General features: G+C 43.0%; 1 long non-coding RNA gene across 2 annotated transcripts; it reads right to left on the reverse strand.

Annotated features, from left to right (window-relative positions):
- Positions 1-999: 999 nt before the first annotated feature.
- LOC149342701 (uncharacterized) lies at positions 1,000-11,901 on the reverse strand. 2 transcript variants are annotated; one of them, XR_016283068.1, is made up of 4 exons: positions 11,023-11,901; positions 7,696-7,848; positions 3,871-3,993; positions 1,000-1,609 (listed from the first exon to the last, which is right to left on the reverse strand). It is a non-coding gene; the product is annotated as an uncharacterized LOC149342701 (long non-coding RNA). The 2 variants fall into 2 exon arrangements; XR_016283067.1 differs by having other exon boundaries at positions 1,000-1,081; positions 11,023-11,897.
- Positions 11,902-19,856: the final 7,955 nt, after the last annotated feature.

A 19,856-nucleotide genomic window follows, 5' to 3' on the forward strand; every position in this document is an offset into this window, starting at 1 on the left:
GTTCTAGGCAAGCGTTTTACCCTCTGTACAAATTTTAGGCGTACTAAACAACAGGTAATGCTTAATTATCTCAGCTAAAACAAAAAGCACTTGTAGAAGTTTTAATCACCATGTCCTTGCTACCAGAAAGCTTAGTTTAAATTAGTCAGCCCGTATCTCAACTGTACAAAAAAATTCATCAAGCACGCTGTACTTATTGCGCCGTTCCCTTCTGTTTTAATCTATAGGCTACCCGGTATATTTTTAAGTGGTTACGAACGTCGGTCGACTAGATGCTACAAGGTGTGTACGCTACACTGTAAAAAAAAATGCTCCTCAGTACAGAGAAACCCGCTGGTAATGCGTTGCCGGAGGGTTTTCCGCAACATGAATACAGCGACTCCGTCCGACGGTTGTCACATTCTTGGTAACGGAAAGTTACGCTATGCTATGAACGAGAATGAAATCGTTTCTTTGCAACGAATGCTTCTGTTGTGTTCTTATTAAAGGTCCCGTAATGTGTATGCATACTTCCTCCGTTCACTTGGAAGTCATCTGATCTAGAACGGAAATAATCTGCATTGTAATTATGTACTATCGAGAGCAAAAATAATAGACCCCTGCCAGCGCGTGCCGATCCGCGCCAAACTGCATGTGAGCACCGCCTGACGAAGCGCTCCTAGTGCCGAGACCAGCGCAGTGGCGTGCGCCCATCTCGAGGAGCGCTACGCATTGCGTGCCACTGCGCTCGTCTCAGCATCTGGAGTGCTTCGTCAAGCGGCGCTTGCATGCAGTTTGGCACAGATCGGCCCGCGCTGGCAGGGGTCTGTTATTTTTGCTCTCTATAATACTTTCAGTAGTACATGCACATGCATCTGTGTATAGCTTCTGCCCAGAACGTTCACTGCAGATATAGCAGTCCAGAGGCCGAGGAAATAAGTATTATGTACAAGACTTTCATGCATTTTATGTATTGCACACGTACAAAGAATGCAACTTAGAATGAAAGAGTGGCAAGTGTTTGGTTGAGTACAAGTACATACGTTTTATTTTCATGACAAATTGCACAGATTGTACCTCTAAAAATTGCTTTCGGATCCATCTGAAAAGATAAAAAAATCCTCATTTAGTAGCCACACAACACCTATTATAAATTTCACAAATACATTTGAACCATCCGCTATTGAGCAATCGGCTTTCGTAGAAGCTTGTAAAAGCCATTTACTGAGAACCAAACCAACATGATTCATTGCCTAAAATTTATTTCTCATAAGAGTAAACAGCAGAAACCACAGGGCCAGGAAGAAGCAGACAAAATGCGCTTACTCGGACACCACTGTGTGCATGAAAGTCTTTACGGTTGTCTACAATTTTGTGCAAATATAATGTAGCTAAGGATGGGTGCCAAATACAATTCAATGCAGATGCCTTTCATTACATAGTACCCAATGCACAACTTAGTGAGCAAGGAACATTGGTAACATCTGAAAAAGGCCAGACACTTGCCCACAAGCATGATGATGATTGATTTTTGATGGCGCGAGGGAATCTGAGGACAAAGAGCACCATGGCACAAGGTATTTTCTTCATCTCAAGGTGGGGCAACGAACCATTTGGCAGGCATTTCACCCTAAAGGAGACGAGCACCAGGTGAGGAGAAAGCTTGTACCCATTGGATTGGTGGTTACCCAGCACTTCCCCACAAGCAATCAGGAAGCATACTGCCCCGAAACCTTATGCTTTCAGTCATAGTTTCCATTATCTCAGCATCTGCACGAAAATGTACTAATCTCTGATGTCAGTGAAAATGCAGCCACAGGTGCTGGTTGCAGCTCACTAAGGTATTCAAATATCTCTGCAGTGCGCCTCACGAAGAACAGATGCTTAAGTTTCCACAAAGGGCTCCTTGCAGAAATTTAACCGAAGGCCGCTGCCATGTTAACCTTTTCAAAATGATGGCCCAGAAAGACAAAGTGTAGTCATGTGTCTGATGAAGAAAAAGGATGAAGGCATGAATCTTTCAGCTTCTTCAACAGCTGTGATGTGTTTGTAACTGGTATCGCTTGGTTTGGTTATTAGGGTTTAATGTCCCAAAGCAACTCAGGCTATGAGGGACGCCGTGTTGAAGGGCTCCGGAAATTTCGACCACCTGGGGTTTTTTAACGTGCACTGACATCGCACAGCACACGGGCCTCTAGAATTTCTCCTCCATCGAAACTTGGCCGCCGCGGCCGGGATCGAACCCACGTCTTTCGGGTCAGCAGCCGGGCGCCGTAACCACTGAGCCACCGCGGCAGGGCTGTTGCTGGTATTGCTTCGCACAGCTTCAGTCTTCCCTTTGACATTTCGTGAAATCATTCCATATCTGTGAAAGATCTCGCTCGCAAACATTTTGGTTCTAATGAAGGAGCAAAAAAGACCCATGTCCTAGGCCTTTTTTTGTGACACTAAAGGAAGGCTCGCTTTTAGGGTCATTATTAAGAAGAGGTCCATGTGGCAACAAACTTTGAAACAATTTCTGCAAGAGCTGAGTGTTCTGAAGCCTAAGAATTTCTCATGAGGCGCCCTGTAGATTGAGTGCTCTGAAGCCTAAGAATCTCTCATGAGGTGCCCTGTAGATGCATCAGAACACCTCAGTAAGCTGTTACTGGGTCCTGTAAGTGCTATGTCATTTGACATTAAGGGTATGTACTTTTCCTCGACACATGCAGTGATGATGTATATGTCGAGTGAAAGCATAAAAGACTTCGAAGAGTTGTGCTTCCAGATTGCTTGCGGAGGAAAGCACAAGAGTCTGGCCATGCTCAGCTGTTACCTTTGCTTCTTTTTTGTTGAGTTCTGCAGTGAGTACTACGTAATGACAGAAGGTATCTGCATCGACTCATGTTTAACATCTGTCTGTGCGACCTCCATCTTGCACGACACGACAGGCAACTCCATAATGCCCTTCATGCACCGAGTGTCAGTGTGTTCTGTCAGCTTCCTGGGCCTGTATTTTCTGTTCTTAAAGTTATTACTGCCTTCATTCTCCACTCCATGAAGCCTGAATGTGCTACACTGGGTTGCTCCACGCGTCATGCAGTAACCTGGCCATTTTTTTCATACATCGGAGGCACTCAGGTCGCAAGCCATGCTTACTATATTCAGCAGATAAGTGTACATGTGAGACATATCATTTATAACCAATTTTAACAGTGGTATTTCGTGCAAGAATATCTAAATGCTACTCAATTTTTGCTCAAATTTTCAGATACACACTCTTATTCAGATTAAAAACATAATTTGGCTACTGTGCTCTCGTGATGCCACGTCTTGAGTTTGCATCAGTAGCTTAGAATAGTGCCTCTGTTACCTCTGGCGATGAAATCGAAAATGTTCAGCAGAAGATTGTATGCATCCTTTGTGATAGATATATTGAGCGCTGTCGTTTCTAAGACCACGACTTTCTTCTAGCAGACCTTGGTATGTCTACTCTTTATGACATGGATTTTCTACATAAAGTTGTGCTCGGCTCTATTGACTGTGAGCCGTTATTGATGTCACTGCGATTTCGTGTGCCTCAGGGAAAAACCACCAAATGCCATGATAGATTTTATCCTGACATGCATGCCATTTCGCCAATGACTCGTTTGCAAATAACACAATTCAACTTTTTATGACACAGAAATATTTGCCTAATTTCCTGCTTTCATTGTTTATTCATTATGCTTGTTTTTCTTTACTATTATTATCATCGTATTTGTGACCATTTTTCTGTATTATGTCTGTTCACGTCATGGTGTTTGTATTGGCTTAGTGTGCACTCGTTTAGGCCAATTGGCTGTTCAGGCACATTTAAAATAAAATATCTACCTATCTATTTAAGCAAAAGCACAGCACCAAGGTACTCACCAACTGTTTGAAGCACTGTGCGCAAGCTCTCGTGCCGACATGAATACAGGTACTTTGGAATGCACATTGTCCAAGTCTTCATCATGCCATGCCGCTCCGACTCTCTGGTAGCAAAATTTTCCACTAAAAAAAAGAGCAATTTTGTTCATGTTAGACTAGTAATATTAAATTTTACTATATACTAGGTACTTCTCATCATTCTACCCCAGACTAAACCATACACCAGTGATCATCATGTTTTAATTTTGTTGTATATGATCACAAAATGTGGTATAATTAACATGTTAGAAATTCTGGTCAAAATAAATCTGACAAAGTATTGTTTAAAAAAATCTGGGCACAAGGAAGAAGAAAGCTAGCCAGATAGCCTGGACGAATGTTTTCAGTTTCATGCAAGCATCAGTACCCTTGCACACAAAATGTACAATTTAGTGGGTTTACCCTTCCAGAATGGAATTTCATGCTGCAACCATCTAGCAATGCGAAAAAAAATTTTAACTTCCATTCCAGACAAAGGAAAGAAAATTCCTCTGGTTTTTCTTCACAAGCCTCTGCAAGTATACAATTCAGTGAATCTACTCTGCAAGTACGTGAACCTACCAGCACGAGACAATGACAAGAAAGGAGACAAAGCAGGCGTTGACTCGCAACTGAAGTTTATTGAAGTAAACAGGGAGTACATAGAAAAGCCAAACAACACCACAAACCACACAGTTACAGATATGCTATACCACAACATGAGTAAAAGATCGCTCTTAACTTTCCTCTCATCTAGATAGTCCAACTCGTTGCATATGAACACGATGGACAGCACACTCACAGATTTGTCACCGAGTCATAAGATGTGTCTAGCCTCGATAATTTTCCGGTTAATCTGCTCCGAATGTATCGCCAAAATGAGTGTTGCCAAAAGGAATGGCTAGCAGCCTTCACATTCCTTGCGATGTACAGATAAGTTAGAACCCCTACCAATATCCAAATATCTCTTGTGCTCCCGTAGTCTTACATTCACACACCTTCGAGTTTGACCAACATAAACCCAACCCCAAGATAACAGTATCCGATACACCACATACATTTTACAAGTTTTCCCGGACCAAATTCACAAAATTATTCTTAACAATTTTACAGTTTGTAGACAACTTATTAGGGGCCAAAAGCACCATTTCTGCGTCATACATTCTGACCACATTTTTCAAATTGTGCGACAATCTACGTATGTACAGTAACACAGTCGATCTTTTGGTATCTCGATGGCTGGCCCTGGCCGTATCCTGCCAATCCCTGTGAAAGGGTTTTAGCTTTAACATGCTAAAGAGAAGAATGGCGCAGCATCAAGTAATAAGGACAGCAGGACAACAAGCACACGCACAAGTGCCAACCTTGGAGTGTATACAGAATCCAAGAGCACGTGCTTGACAATCAGCACTGGCAGTCAAGGAAATGAGAAAACACTGATTTGAACATTCAAGATTGAATGAGCCCGACCCTTGACTGCCAACGCTGAATGTCAAGCACATGCTCTTGGATTCTGTATCTGCTCCAAGGTTGGCACTAATGCGTGTGTGCTCTCCTGCTGTCCTCGTTACATGATGCTATGCCATTCTTACCTTTAGCATGTCTGACCAACTTGATCAATCTTATACGCTCAGCTTTAACAATTTATCACACACTCCTGCAATAGCATGGTTGGGGAATAATGCTTTCGTAAGCCTTAAAATCTGCTCATGGAGACCACTTGTCATGCTGTGAAAGCATCACTTCATCAATACCGAGCCTAGCCTAGATGACGCAATGCTATCTTTCACTAGCTTAGAATAGTTCGGCCAATAGTCAAGTAGCTGCTTGACACTCCTGGGTGAATATCGGCAGCATACATGGCATGTGCAGAACATCAAGGTGAAGCCCAGAAACCACAGCTCTTTTTGATGGGACATTTCCTCTAAGGAAATGCTAAGTTAAAGAAAGGCCTTGCTCCTTAAACAACTTGACAATATGCACAGGTCCCACACTATCGCAACCTTTTGTAAAAGACCAGAAAATCAGACGCAGTGAAAGATTTTCCCCCAGCCCATGCAAGTTCTTGGCAATCACTCCATCCACCCTGCTTAAGAGAATATTACTTAGCACAGAGGCATTCAATCGATACATATACTAGACTTTTGAACATATGCCGCACAGCCATACTCCAGAAACATGCTCTTCAAATAAAAGGAAGTAAGTCCAAAAAAAGACTACTACGCACCTGTTCCTAAACACAAGCTCATCATTGTGCTCCGATATACACATTCACAAGCTTTTCATAAGGTCCTCATATGGGATGGAATAAAATAGTTCTACATCGACACTAACCACCAGACAATCTGCTGGATTGCCATTCTTCAGATACTCAACCACGCTGCGAATTGAGTACAAGAAACCGATCTTCAAGATGCGAAGTAGACAAATGCTTTTGCAAATAACCAGACAAAATTTTGCAAGAACCCTTTTCTGAAATTCATCTGAAGAGCATGCTAGTGAATAGCATTTATTTTAAGAGCATGGCTGTAGAGTACTGCAGTGTGGTATGTGTTCAAAAATCTGGTATATGTAGTGGTTCGAAGATGGGCCTTGTGCTAAGAGATATTTTAAGTAGGGTGTATAGAATGATTGTCAAGGACTTGCATGGACTGGGGGAAAAAATCTTTTGCTATGTTGATGATTTTCTGGTCTTTTACAAATGTTCTGATAATTTGGGATGTGAACATATTCTCAATCTGTTTAAGGAGCAAGGCCTTTGTCTTAGGTTTACCTTGGAGCAAATGTCGCCACAAAAGGAGCTGCGGTTTCTGGACCTTACCTTGATAAGTTGATCTGCACACACCATGTGTGCTGGTGATATTCACCCAGGAGTGTTAAGCTGCTACTTGGACACAGGTTGGCTATTACAAGCTAGTGAAAGATAGCATTGGACTGTCAAGCCTGGACTCAGAATTGATGAAGTCATGCTTTCTTAGCATGACGACTAGTTTCCAAGAGTACATTTTAGGTTAATGAACGCAGGATTTCCTAACCATGTTATTTGCAAGAGCATACAATAAATTGTTAAGGAAGCCGAAAGCTTTTCACGGCGACCGGCGCAATCAGGCCGGGGCCAGCCAGCGAGATGCCAAAAGACCGGTTGTGTTACCGTACATACATAGATTGTCGCACAAATTGAAAAATGCGGCCAGAAGGTATGATGGAAAAGCGATTTTCTTGGCCCCTAATAAGTTGTTTAAAATATGTAAAATTGTTAAGAATAATTCTGTGAACGTGGCTAGAGAAAAGTACACATGTGGAGTGAAATGTATATGTACCTTGTAAAATGAACATGGTATCAGACCCTGTATCTTGTGGTCGGGTCTATATAGGTCAAACTGGAAGGTGTATCAATGTAAGATTACAGGAGCACAAGAGGGTAGGGGTTCTAACTTTTCTGTATATTGCAAGGGATGTGAAGGCTGCTACCCTTTTCTTTTGGCAGCACACATTTTGGCAGTAAATTCAGAGAAGATTAAATGGTAGATTATTGAGGCTAGACACACCTTACGACTCGGTGACTAATGTGCAAGTGTGTTGTCTATCGCACTAACACGCAATGAATTGGACTATCTCGATCAGGGGAATGTTCAGGGGCATTGACTCATGTTGTCATGTATGCTTATTTGTAATTGTGTGGTTTGTGGTGTTGCTTGGCTTCTTCATGTATTCCCTATTCACTTCAATAAACTATGGCCGCGACTCAGCGGCTGTCTTGTCTCTTGTCTAGTTTTTCGCACTGGTAGATTCACCATGATGTCTCACCTGTGCAGAAATCCAACACGACATTTTCCTCTTCACACTTGAGGTTCAGTGCATAATAAGGCCAACGCCAGTCATCCGCAAGAAAAGTTCATGGCTCCATTAACACCGCCTCCTGCTTACAAGACACAGTGCGGCATTCATTGTAGATTCTACCTGCAACACAGAACGCAAAGTTTTAGTTTGAGTGGACTAAGCTAGGAAAGCAGCACAAAATATCGACAGCCAAACGGCCGAGCTGAAAGAAATAGAGGGTAGCGTAATAGTGAATATACTGATATAGTTTTGTGTAACATCTTCTATTCATATAAAATGTACACTGTTTTTTCTTATGTTGACGCCTGGGTACACTATATTGTGCACTTATTGCATGGGCCCGAACTAGCAGCTTGCTAAGGGCCCAGATGCTTTTATCACCCTGTTTGTATAACCTTCATCCAAAGTGAATAAACTGATACTGATATTGCATGCAAGATATATGCATGATATATTGTGATATTCAACATTGCTACCATTGGCTTAGCCAACTATTTATGCATAACAAAAAATGCAGTATCACATAAATACTGATACAGTACTATTAGCGTTAATATTAGCAGTGCAGGTTCAATTAAAAAAAAGGGGGCCTAGTGCTAGCTGCCATTCCCACAGCAGGCTTGTGACCAATCGCCAGTTTAAAGGAAAAAGGAATGACTGAAAAGGGAGAGAGCCAGTAGGAAGGAAGACGGGCATAAAAGGACTTAGGATACAATAGGCAGGCAAAGTTATTTAGACAGCAACCACAAAAGAAACATTAACACCCAAGTAAAGATGTACAAGACCAACCATACCATTGTGCACAGTGGATAACTTGTTAACCTCATTTAGCCCAAAATATATTTTCATATATACTTGTCCTATTAAGTGATTACATTCATTAATAGCATAATTAACCTCATTTAGCCCAAAATATATTTTCATATATACTTGTCCTATAAAGTGATTACATTCATTAATAGCATAACTGACCGACTGAAACCAAAACAGGGGTGAAGGGCGGTGAATGAGCCCTAGGCGTGATGCTTTTGCCTTCCTAGTGGGACACAGAAGGATCATTCAGTCGAACATCGGGTCTTTGAGATTAATATGTAGTTTAATATTAGCAGAAAAATAGAACAACAAAGCAAGCAATGTAGCTGATCATTGTTCTATGCACATGAGAAAAAAAAGCATTATGAATAACCAAGTATGCAATGTTTGTAGCTGCACATTTCTTCACACACGTGTCTAAAACATATGTGCATGATTTGCCAGAAGACAGTGTCTCGTTTAGATAGGGTACCTGCTATGGCAGTAGTGCACAATCAGGCTGGAATGAAATGCAAACAGCGCCTATGAACAAGACAAAATATTTCACCTGTGTGATTTCAGCTTGAGTATGCAGCTAGCCTGATTCCTGTTTCTGGTTAAGAGATCTAGCGAATACACATATATGAACCCTTTCTAAATGTATACCTCGCTGCAAAGTAGAAAAGTACTGCACATGTATGTTCGCATTTCGTTCCGGCCTAACTGTAAATGCATAATGTGTGTCTAATGCTCATCATTATCAGTCAAGGCTGTCACTTCCAACACCAAGCAGATACATGAAACCTGCAAAAACTCCTTGAAGGCAAGAGTCTGGAGACAAGCTTCTAGACCCACTCTGAAGGATGTAGATTTGGTGTTTAGTGTGGCATATAATTACTTCTGCATTAATAGCGAGCATGTAAGGCCAATACAAGGTGCTTCTGAATTTGGTCGCCTAAAATTTGCATGGGAGAACACAAAATAATGCTAAAGAGCAATCTATAGACACAATATTGCATGCTGAATAAACAACAAGAAAAAAGAAGGCAATGCTCTGGAAGCACCTTCAGTCATTCAAGACAAAAATGATGAGGCATGCTGACGCTGCTGCTTGAACAATAGAAAAAAGCGACTACTGCTTACTTACAATAAACGCTTTCTCTGAGCAAGCAATGAAAGAGAGCTGTAACTCATGAAACCTCTCGTCATTCTTTTTACAAAAAAGGAATTTAAAAGGTTGCAATGCAAGAATCCCTGCCATAATAGTATTCTCCTCACACTTGGGTTACACAAGCCAAGGCTTTTAACAGCATGGGTTTTTGCATGTGTTCATTCTGAAGCATTACCCGGTTGAAGCGACACAAAATATTTACTTCCCCATGAACCTGTGCGTGTAGCATAATCACAGAAAATATTTTTTACACTGGACAGAAATAGAACAGCATAGTGGCGTAACTGACACACAACAGGCTTCGGGGACAGTGCAAGACAATGACCTGAAATCCTACACAACAGACCTGCGACATTACAATGGCTAAATCCTTGATAGTAGTATTTAACAGCCATCTAAATGCTCGTGCGCAACAGGTGGGAGCACTATACTGCGAAGCAACAGTAAACCTTTGCCACTAGTCTAAACAAAAGTGCGCCTCATTGCGACTTCCACTAAACTTTTTTGCTCGCAGTGCAACAAAGCAAGTACACAGGGGGCTCGAATGGCAACGATACGATGTGTTAGGCTATCATGTCATCATCTTAACATAAACAATGCATGTGGTCTCTGTTCCGGACTGCCAATCAGCCTCGAGAAGACAAAGATGCTTATAAAAAAAGAACAAAGCAACAAGCTCTCAAACCTCACAGTGAACATAGAAGTAGCAGAACCATGTAACCTAGCCAGTAGTTCGAAGCTAAGCAGCAGAAGAAAATATGTTAAGGCCAGGACTGAGCAAACAGAAAATCATGGAGGAAACCTAAAAGCAGCAATAAGCAATGAGAGTGGAGTTGCCTTGATGTTCATTGTCAATACCTACTGCTCAAAGTAAAGGAAACCAGGGTATAAGAAATACAGGATTTCATATTATGCTTTGAGCAAATGCAGTGAGAATGAAACAGGGTAGAGATTTGTCTTACAACATTTTCACTCTTTACTTTGCACCTGAGGAAAATAAATTTGTGTGCAGTTCACCTACTGCTTGGCACTGTCCTAGAAGGAATGAATCCAGGTCTCGAAAAGTCTACAGAGAGAATACTGATGCTGCATGTGCATTTCTCTCTAGACTCCCTCGTTTATTCCTTCCCTTAGGTTCAGGAGTCCACCGAGAGAAGTGAGACAGTTACTGCCCCATTTTCTTTCCTCAAAAACCAATTTTCATTTCATTTCTCTGAACTGTCCTGAAATGTGTATAAGTTACCAATTTTTTTAGTGCCCAATTACATACTGTAATTTTTGCAAGGAATATGAGGTTGATGAACAGAAAAAAAAAATGTCTGGAATGGTACCTTTGGTAACTTGGCACCTGGACAAACAGCTGACCCACTGGGCGTCCCCAGGGGCTCTGCTGCGAGGCGTCCCTTGCAACAGTAGCCGGTAGTCCAGATCCAAAGGAACCATGCGAATGATTGCCGAAAAGTTTAAGGACAGCAGATGCATGAACACAAAACAGCTTTTCAGCACTGTTGCAGTGGGATGAACGGTTCCAAATCTCTAGACTATACCTGGTAATAAATAAATTACCAGAAGACCATCTCGAGCGCAGAATGATCTCAAATAGAGTTCAGTAAAGCAGAAAGTTGGGCTAGTTAGTATCGATCCATCTAAAAACGGAGCACAGAAAAACACGCAGAACACAGGGAGAGCGGACAGGACAAGCACATTCAACACGCACTACCAACATGGACAGCTTGTGCTTAATTGAATCGAAAAGTTTACGCTGACCGACCAATGTTACTTCAAATAGAGACAGAAAGCGCATGCACGTTGTGCTGATGTTACCGTGAACATAACATGCGACGAGACACAGGGTTACAATACAAACAAAAAACCGCTTTCAAAATTTGAGAACAAATTGCTCACCTTCTCACAAGTTCACGAAACCGGAGACGATGCCGTGTGGCTGCCGCCAGTCACTCGTGATGCAATGCAATGCCGCTGACTTTCCTTGAGCAATTTTCAGTCGATTAAACTTCGAACTGTTCGCACCGACCACCGTTCACCTCACCAAGCATGTGTGCACGGAGGAAGTAAAATTCATGCGGGCAAGTCAGCCGCGCAAAACTCCGAGCACGATGCCATTTGCAGAGCTATGGTGTCTAGCAGAGCTGCACGGGAAATTCATAGCCCCATTCGCGTATTCGCGTCCGCAAAAGCGCACCACCTTGAAAACATATCAGATGTATTTAATTTTACCGTAGCTTTTTTAGCTGACAACTTGAATGGTTTTACATATTAAAATTTTCTTTTCGTTTGAGCGTTGTTACCACAAGAGCGCAGGGCATGCAGCTTGGCCATGACGAGTCGAAGCGCTAACCAAGCCCGCAGTCGGAACCATGCGCGGAATTGCGGATTATGTGTGGTGTTGAGTGAACAGGTGCTTTAGAACGGTTTTTGTTCTTCCGTGTTCGCTGCGTGCGTCCTGCGCGCTGTATTGTCGTTACGGTGTGTGTATGTGTGCGGCCCGGTGTTGAGTGAACAGGTGCTTTAGAACGGTTTTTGTTCTTCCGTGTTCGCTGCGTGCGTCCTGCGCGCTGTATTGTCGTTACGGTGTGTGTATGTGTGCGGCCCGTACGCCGCATTGGAGTGTACGACCGCTTGCTGTCCCATGCGGCATCGATGCATAGTAAAACGACCGTGCAGAATGTGCGTCACAATGATAGTGGCCCTGCACTAAAGAGGAGACGAAGCCGGCGGAAAAGCTGCTCACCCTCGTGGGACTGCAAGAATCTGGCGAGGAACGGTCGACACGCGTTTCGGTGGATGATTTCGTTTATCAAGCTAAAAAATTCAGCACTGGCCAATAGTACTGATGAGCTGCTGCTGCGTCATGATAAACACCTGTCTAATGTTTATTACAAGCTTGTTGGATGTGAACGTGGCCATGAGTGGTATTCGTCGAGCAGCGGCCCTCAGGAGGTGGAACCAGTCGACACCTGAAGACGATTACTGTTTGCCCGCGCCCTGGCGCCTCGCTTCCAACCGCATGCGTTGGCGTTATTTATATCTGATTTTCACACGTAGTGGAACTGTCGCAAACATTACAGCCGCATCTTTCAAACGTGCCGTGTGAAGAGGACCATTTTTCATATTTTTTTGAGGGAGGGGGTGGGGGGAATGAGCGGCTGCTCAAATGTCATTCTTTATTATTTTGAGCTTATTTTCCATAAATGTGCCAGGTTGTCCCATTCTTGCCTCTTGGTTGCATGTAAGCAGTGCATTTATTGGGCATAAATTTCTTTGCTGTTGTATTTGCACAGGGTTAATGATTCTCATTGTATTGTGGTGACACATCATTGTATACACTCCTTGCAGAATGTCTAAGGGGGTAATAAATTACTGAGCAGAGAGTATGCCCTGTGATAAATGCGAGGAACATTACTGATTTACTTCACACTTGGCATGTTCTGTTGTCGTTAGTGGTTATGTATGCCTTGCCTGCTGCTTTCCAGTGCAGGGGCAAGAGGCATGTCAAGCTCCACTTAGCAGCTTTTTTCCGTCCACTCTTTACTGGTAAACATGGTAAAATAAACTGAACATAATGCATGCTTGCTGAGACTTAGCTTAGACTACAATTAATTTATTTACTCTCAGGGCCTATCAGCGCCAGATAGAGGAGTGGGTGGCTAACAAAAATACATGTGTAATAGGCAGATTAGTTAAGGTGATTATACACAGCATACTTGAAGGCGTCGGATGCAGTGATGGACATGACAAAGGCAGAGAAGACGTGACAGTTGGAAACGTAGAAAAGTAGAGATCTGCGTGAGCTTACACATGACTTAAGGTGAACACTAGCAAAAAATTAAGAAGGTGCAGAAGACTGAGGCCAGAGTTAAAGCTAGTTTAACAAAGAAAAGAACCTCTCAGCAAGCCAAAATGAGCACATGCAAGCAGTTACGTAAACATGGAACATAAAACTTTTTGGATGGAAGAAAAGCCAAGGCACATTGCTCATTGTGACGTTGCTTAAAAAGTGGGTGTCTAGTTGTTCACCTTCATATCTGGTCCTTCCACACCTAGCAACTGAAATGCCATCAATGAGGAGCATCTCCAATCACTCTAATTGCATGGGAGGTACACATCTCCAGATGTCAGAGGCTTGGTGTCTCATTTTAGTCTAGATAGTTTGGTAGATATAAACATTGCCACATCTAAGAGGCATGTGGTAGCCTTGTAGGGGGTGTATTTTGTAAGTCTTACAGCATGTTGTGCAATGCTGGCATGTTTCATTATTTACATTGCAGTAATATGTTAGCACAGGCGAGAAAGTTTGTAACTGAGCAGAAAAAAACAATATTCATGCCATGTCTTAGCCGCATTCTTAGTACCATATAAAACATAGTGCGTGTAAGGAACTCCTCATTTTTTTATAATTTTTCTTTCTGAGCACTGGTTTTTTTGTAAGTTAGCAGGGTTCTACAGTCTTCTGTGGCTGTCGACTGGCCCGCATGTTTGTCAAAGCTGCAGAGTTCATGATGGGTCGTGTCAGTGCAAGCTAAATAAAGGTGGATAGGAAATTCATGCTTCCAGAGTACATTCCAGAAAAAACAGCTATTATTTCCTAGTCAGGATGAGGGAACAGCACCAACGGTGCACATCCTCCTTGTCACTGCAGCAATTATGGCTGCTCACTGCTTTTTTGCAGTGTTTCATTTATCCGCAGGAAGACCAGGCATGAATGGCCGGCTATAGGTACCTAATAAATTGAACATTGCAATTAGCAATATTTTGTTGCACCTGTGCTTTTGTTATCCGTGAAGGAGTTAGCGTTTTTGATTGATGGTTGTGTAGCAAAGATGTGACTGCTACATTGCACTGCATTCACAAATTTGTTTGCCCATGCTTTTGGCTTTCTCAGTGGTTCGTTTCCTTGTCAAACGGCAGACGGAAATTCGGCTTTCACCTTGTGCACTTTCATCATGTTTGTAATGTATTTTCAGCTGGTGTTCAGTTTCAATTTAGAGAAGTTGTCTAACCATTGTCTGTGTCTAAATTTTTTTTATCTCTTGACCTCATTAAGCTGCATTTCTAAATTATTTATTAATTGCATTTATTAATTGTTACCCTGTCATGTGGTCAGCAACATGGTGAAAATATTTTTTTATGAAGTCAACGCTCTTCTTTTAAAGTTATAGCAAAGTAAGTCCTTTGTTATTTAATGTTGCTTACAATTTGTAGCAATCCCTCAACGTTGAAGCAACATTATGCGTCACTTGGGTCTAATTTGATTATCACCCCCCCTCGGATCTTCACCTTTGCACATGGGGTTAATCTCATTTTCGCCATGCTAGTTTGTGGACATTGTTGAACAAGAGTAAACCACACAGATCGGAAATGGGACGTCATGTGGTGCCTAGTCCGGGGGCCAACAGTTACGGCGAGTAATACGTTTCAGAAAATGCATAATACGGCCAGCCACCTTCACGAATGTGTTACGGATGGATCCTCCATTTCAGATGTAACAGAGCAAGCGTTCGTTCTGTTATGGAGAGTTTGTACGTAACATTCACGGAATTTTTTTGCAGTGTAGGAGGAGGCTCGGATGGGGAGGTAGACTCTAAAAACTTGTAAACCAATAAGCCAGAAACAAAACTTTATTCTTCTATTTGTCTCTAAAGGCAGTGCTTGCGTAGAAGCGACTGCTTTTCTTGCCAAATTGGAACGAAAGATTGCACCCCGTAGAAACACAGACCTTGACAGTCTCGCACTATGGAGTGTCTGTTAGCTACTTAATGCATACGAAAGCACGAAGTAAATAAAATGATCACTACCATCCGCCCTCAGCAGTTAACAGATTACAGAAAGGGCAAATAAGATCTCCGTTTATGTTCGTTTTTATCAGCAAATAAAGACATATTTTACAGGAAGCTTAGGAGCCACCGTACACGGGCCTCCAGAATTTCGCCTTCATCGAGATCCCGGCCGCGGCGACTGAATTTCGATGAAGGCGAAATTCTAGAGGACCGTGTTAAAGAACTCCAGGTGGTCGAAATTTGCGGAGCCCTTCACTACGGCGTCTCTCATAGCCTGAGTTGCTTTGGGACGTGAAACCCCAATAAACTAAACCAAACCAAAGCGCGCATTCAAAACTGTTGTTTGATCGAACCCCTAAGTCACCATCATCATGTTCAGCCTGACTACGCCCACTGCAGGGCAAAGGTCTCTCTCGTGTATCTCCAAATAACCGTGTCCTTCGCCAGCTGAGGCCACCATACCCCCGCAGACTTCTTAATCTCATCCGCCCACCCAACTTTCTGCTGCACCCTGGTACGCTTGCCTTCTCTTGGAATCTACTCTGTTACCCTTAATGACCATCGGCTATCTTTCCTTCGCATTACATGCCCTGCTGGCTGAGCCCATTTCTTCTCCATGATTTAGACTAGGATGTCATTAACCCGCGTTTTTTCCCTCAGCCATTCTGCCTTCTTCGTGCATATCGACACTACACCAATCATTTTCCTTTCTACAGCTCGCTGCGTTGTCGTCAATTTCAGCTGAACCCTTGTCCATGATGAAAAAATAGCGCAAAAAAAAAACACGAAGGACGGAAAGGGAAAGACGCAGACAGGCGCTTTGCTGAACCCTTGTCGTTAGCCTCCACGTGTCTGCCCGATAGGTGAATACCAGTAAGATACAGCTGTTATATAATTTCCTCTAAGGGGATAATGGTAAAACAGCTATTCATGATCTCGGAGGACCTTCCAAATGCGCTCCACCCCATTCTTACTCTTCTAGTAATTTCGCTCACGTGATTCTGCTCTGCGGTCACTACCTGCCCTAAGTAGTGCTATTCCTTTACCATTTCCAGCTCCTTGCGGCCAATTGTAAACTGCATCTCCCTTCCGAGACTGTTCAACATTACTTGGGTTTTCTCCATATTAATTTTTGGAACCATCGTTCTGCTCTGCCTATCTAACTCATTAAACATGTTTTACAGTTCATCTCCTGAATGACTTAGCAAGGTATTCTTTAATAAGTCTTATCCCCAACTGTTCCCAATCTAGTCATCTGAATACCTCCTGTAAACAGGCGGTGAAAGCATCGGCGACAACGGGTTTTCCTGCCTGACACATTTCCTAATTGAAATTTTTATTGCCACAAAAACCACGAAGTGATTTTATATAACTGATACACTTGCGAGCAGTGCACACGATCAAAACCAACTTTATTGAGTAGCACCACACGTGTGCGCTATAGCAGGTTTCTTATTAGTGTTACCTTAAGGAAGCGTTAAGGAAGGGCGTTTACCGATATGTCATCCCCTGTGTTGTGTATCCCGTACTCATCTCTAATCTCACTCTCAGTTTTGTCGCACGTTATGTAATAAACCAGAAAGAGTAGTACTGCAGTACTGTTCATCGTTTCTGCGTGCTTGTTCACTTCTCTACCTTCAAAATCGGTCATAATTTCTTTGGAGGAGAAATTTAGAGGCCCGTGTACTGTGCGATGTCAGTGCACGTTAAAGAACCCCAGGTGGTCAAAATTTCCGGAGCCCTCCACTACGGCGTCTCTCATAGCCTTAGTCGCTTTGGGACGTTAAACCCCATAAAACCAAAACCAAACCAAACCATAATCTATTAACGGAGCGTAACAAACATGACAACCAATGTACTCCGTACAGTACACTTTTGTAATACCGATGTATCAATACGCGTTGAACAGGACTGATATTCGAACGCAGCGCTCATGGCATGCTTTCCTTCAAAAGCTCGTGCTTTAGCTGCAACAACCTTTAGCGTCTTGAATAAACAGCGTGAACGAAGACGAGCACAAAAGACAAGGAAACGGACGACACTGCGCTGACCAACAACTGTTGCGTTAACACGTTTTGGCGGGCTAGTTGGTTAAGCACCTTGAAGAAACAGCGCGAACGAAGACGAGCACAAAAGACAAGGAAACGGTCGACACAGCGCTGTGTCGTCCGTTTTCTTGTCTTTTGTGCTCGTCACCAGTGCTGTTTATTCATGATGCTTAACCACTAGCCCGCCAAAACGTGTTAACGCAACCTTGAGCGGTGCAAACCATATTGCTTCAAAAGCTAGCGGCGATTGTTTGGAAGCTTTTTTTTTTTGCTCTATTTTTAGTGAGGCGAACTCTGGGCTTTCGGGGCTTGCACACAGGTCAACAATGCGGGTTCCACGCAGTACTTCTGCCTATAAAAACACTCTAACGCATCCTAGTTTGCGCCAGTTGGCGAAACCGGCTCAGGGAGCATAAATTAATTACAGAACTTCCCTCGACGCCTGCTCAGAAGCTTGACATAGAATAACGAGCAGCATGACAGCTGCCACGTGTCTACATTTCTGTCATGCTATGGAAAACAGTCGCAGACTGCGTCCTTAATGAGAGCATGTATTTCCGGATTGGGAATGGGTGTTCCCACGAGAAAAGGGTAGCTCGAAAAGTTTCGTTCAGTAAATTGCACAGCGTCAAGAAAATATTATACACCATGATGCCGCATATTTTAAAATGCAGCTTTAATCTGTACGCCTCTTTTGTACACATATAATACGCGGGCCCGCAGTGGACATTTTGCACTTAGGGCGCTTGATCTAGGGCGCAGGAAAATAAGAACTTGTTTCAGAGTGCTTCTCTGAGAGTCATTGATTAAAATGTGGCGTGAGATAAAGAGTGTTTCTGATTTTAATAGAAGTTCAGACTCAACGCGGTAGAGATTTCTATTAGTATAGCATTTGTTTGTTTTCGATAGTCCGCGCACGAATAAAATTGGCTGGGGGTTTAGCATTGCTAAGCACGAAATATTGTGCGAAAGCATAGTTTATTGCAGGGGCACACCATCGCCACGCAACTTCAAGCGTAATTGAGGTTTCTACTAACACAGAGAGCCAGTTTTGGGTGTCGTCAGCTTTTTCATCGTCAATGCCAATTCAAGCCGGCGGCATATACTGCAGCGCCATGTTTCTGCAGCTATATGTTGCCAACGCCAACGCGTATTGCTTAATGCTGTGTTTCTGCCAAAACGTTGTCCACGCACGCAGCGCACTCCTTACCGCCACATAGCTCAAAGCGTGAACATTAGTCTCATAGCAGTATTAGTGGACGATGCAGACGGTGTACAATGCACCGCGCGAGAGTTTCTTGCAGTTTAACCTCTTGTAAACTGCAAGAAACTCTCGCGCGGTGCATTGTACACCGTCTTCATCGTCCACTAATACTGCTATGAGACTAATGTTCACACTTTGAGCTATGTGGCGGTAAGGAGTGCGCTGCATGCGTGGACAACGTTCACAAGAGGTTTAACAAGAGGTTTAACAAGAGGTTTTTCATCCTCTCCGTGCCCTTCTTGTGGTAGACTCCCCCGGTGTTCCTCTCCCGTGTGCTTTCCTTTTGCCTTTACTACGTACAGGTGAATACCGACCTTTACCACCCGATTCTTGGCCGATCCCCCAGAGTGGGTATGTGCCATTCTGTCGTAGGCTACAACAACAACAACAATAACAAGAGGTGTCTTCGGGGGCGATAGCCTATGCTCTCGCGCACAGGTCTGCGAAGCTGATCAGATCTCTCCGCCGCGGTTTCGACTCCCAGTCGTGAATATTTATTTGATTTGTTTTGATTTATTACTTTCACTTGGCACAAACCCCAAGCACCGCAAGCACATGGATATCCAAATATCTTACTTACAAAGATCTTACTTCAAGGTTGACCCATCGGAATAGTGTTTTTACGTTTAAAAAAGTTCACAGCTAGTACCGCCTGGACTTTATGAAAAAAAAAAGTGCTAACGACCACTTCTCGACTGCGTTCACTCTCGCTTCAAGATCGAAGCAAACAATTTGATCCTGCTTTTACTTGGCTGATGTCACCTGTTCTTCGCTTTCCAGCAAAATCGAGTTCGCTTCATCAAGCAATTACAGGGAGTGCCTTTATTGCGCTGATGTGATCTATCATTTTCCCTAAGCACAAAAAAACGTGGTGGTCATTTTAAATCCCGGCATTGCTTTCGCATTAATCTGGCTGCACGCTGCTGCCTGCACATGCCAGTGAAACATCTCATAACTTATGGCATGTGAAATGTCCGAGCATAGAACTCAGTTAACGGTTAATTCAATGACCCTAGAAATGTGACAACTACCACAACTGCACCATTTCACCGTCT

Source organism: Amblyomma mixtum, chromosome 5, assembly GCF_055824585.1.
Source record: "Amblyomma mixtum isolate Tamu chromosome 5, ASM5582458v1, whole genome shotgun sequence".
NCBI classification, from domain to species: Eukaryota; Metazoa; Arthropoda; class Arachnida; order Ixodida; family Ixodidae; genus Amblyomma; species Amblyomma mixtum.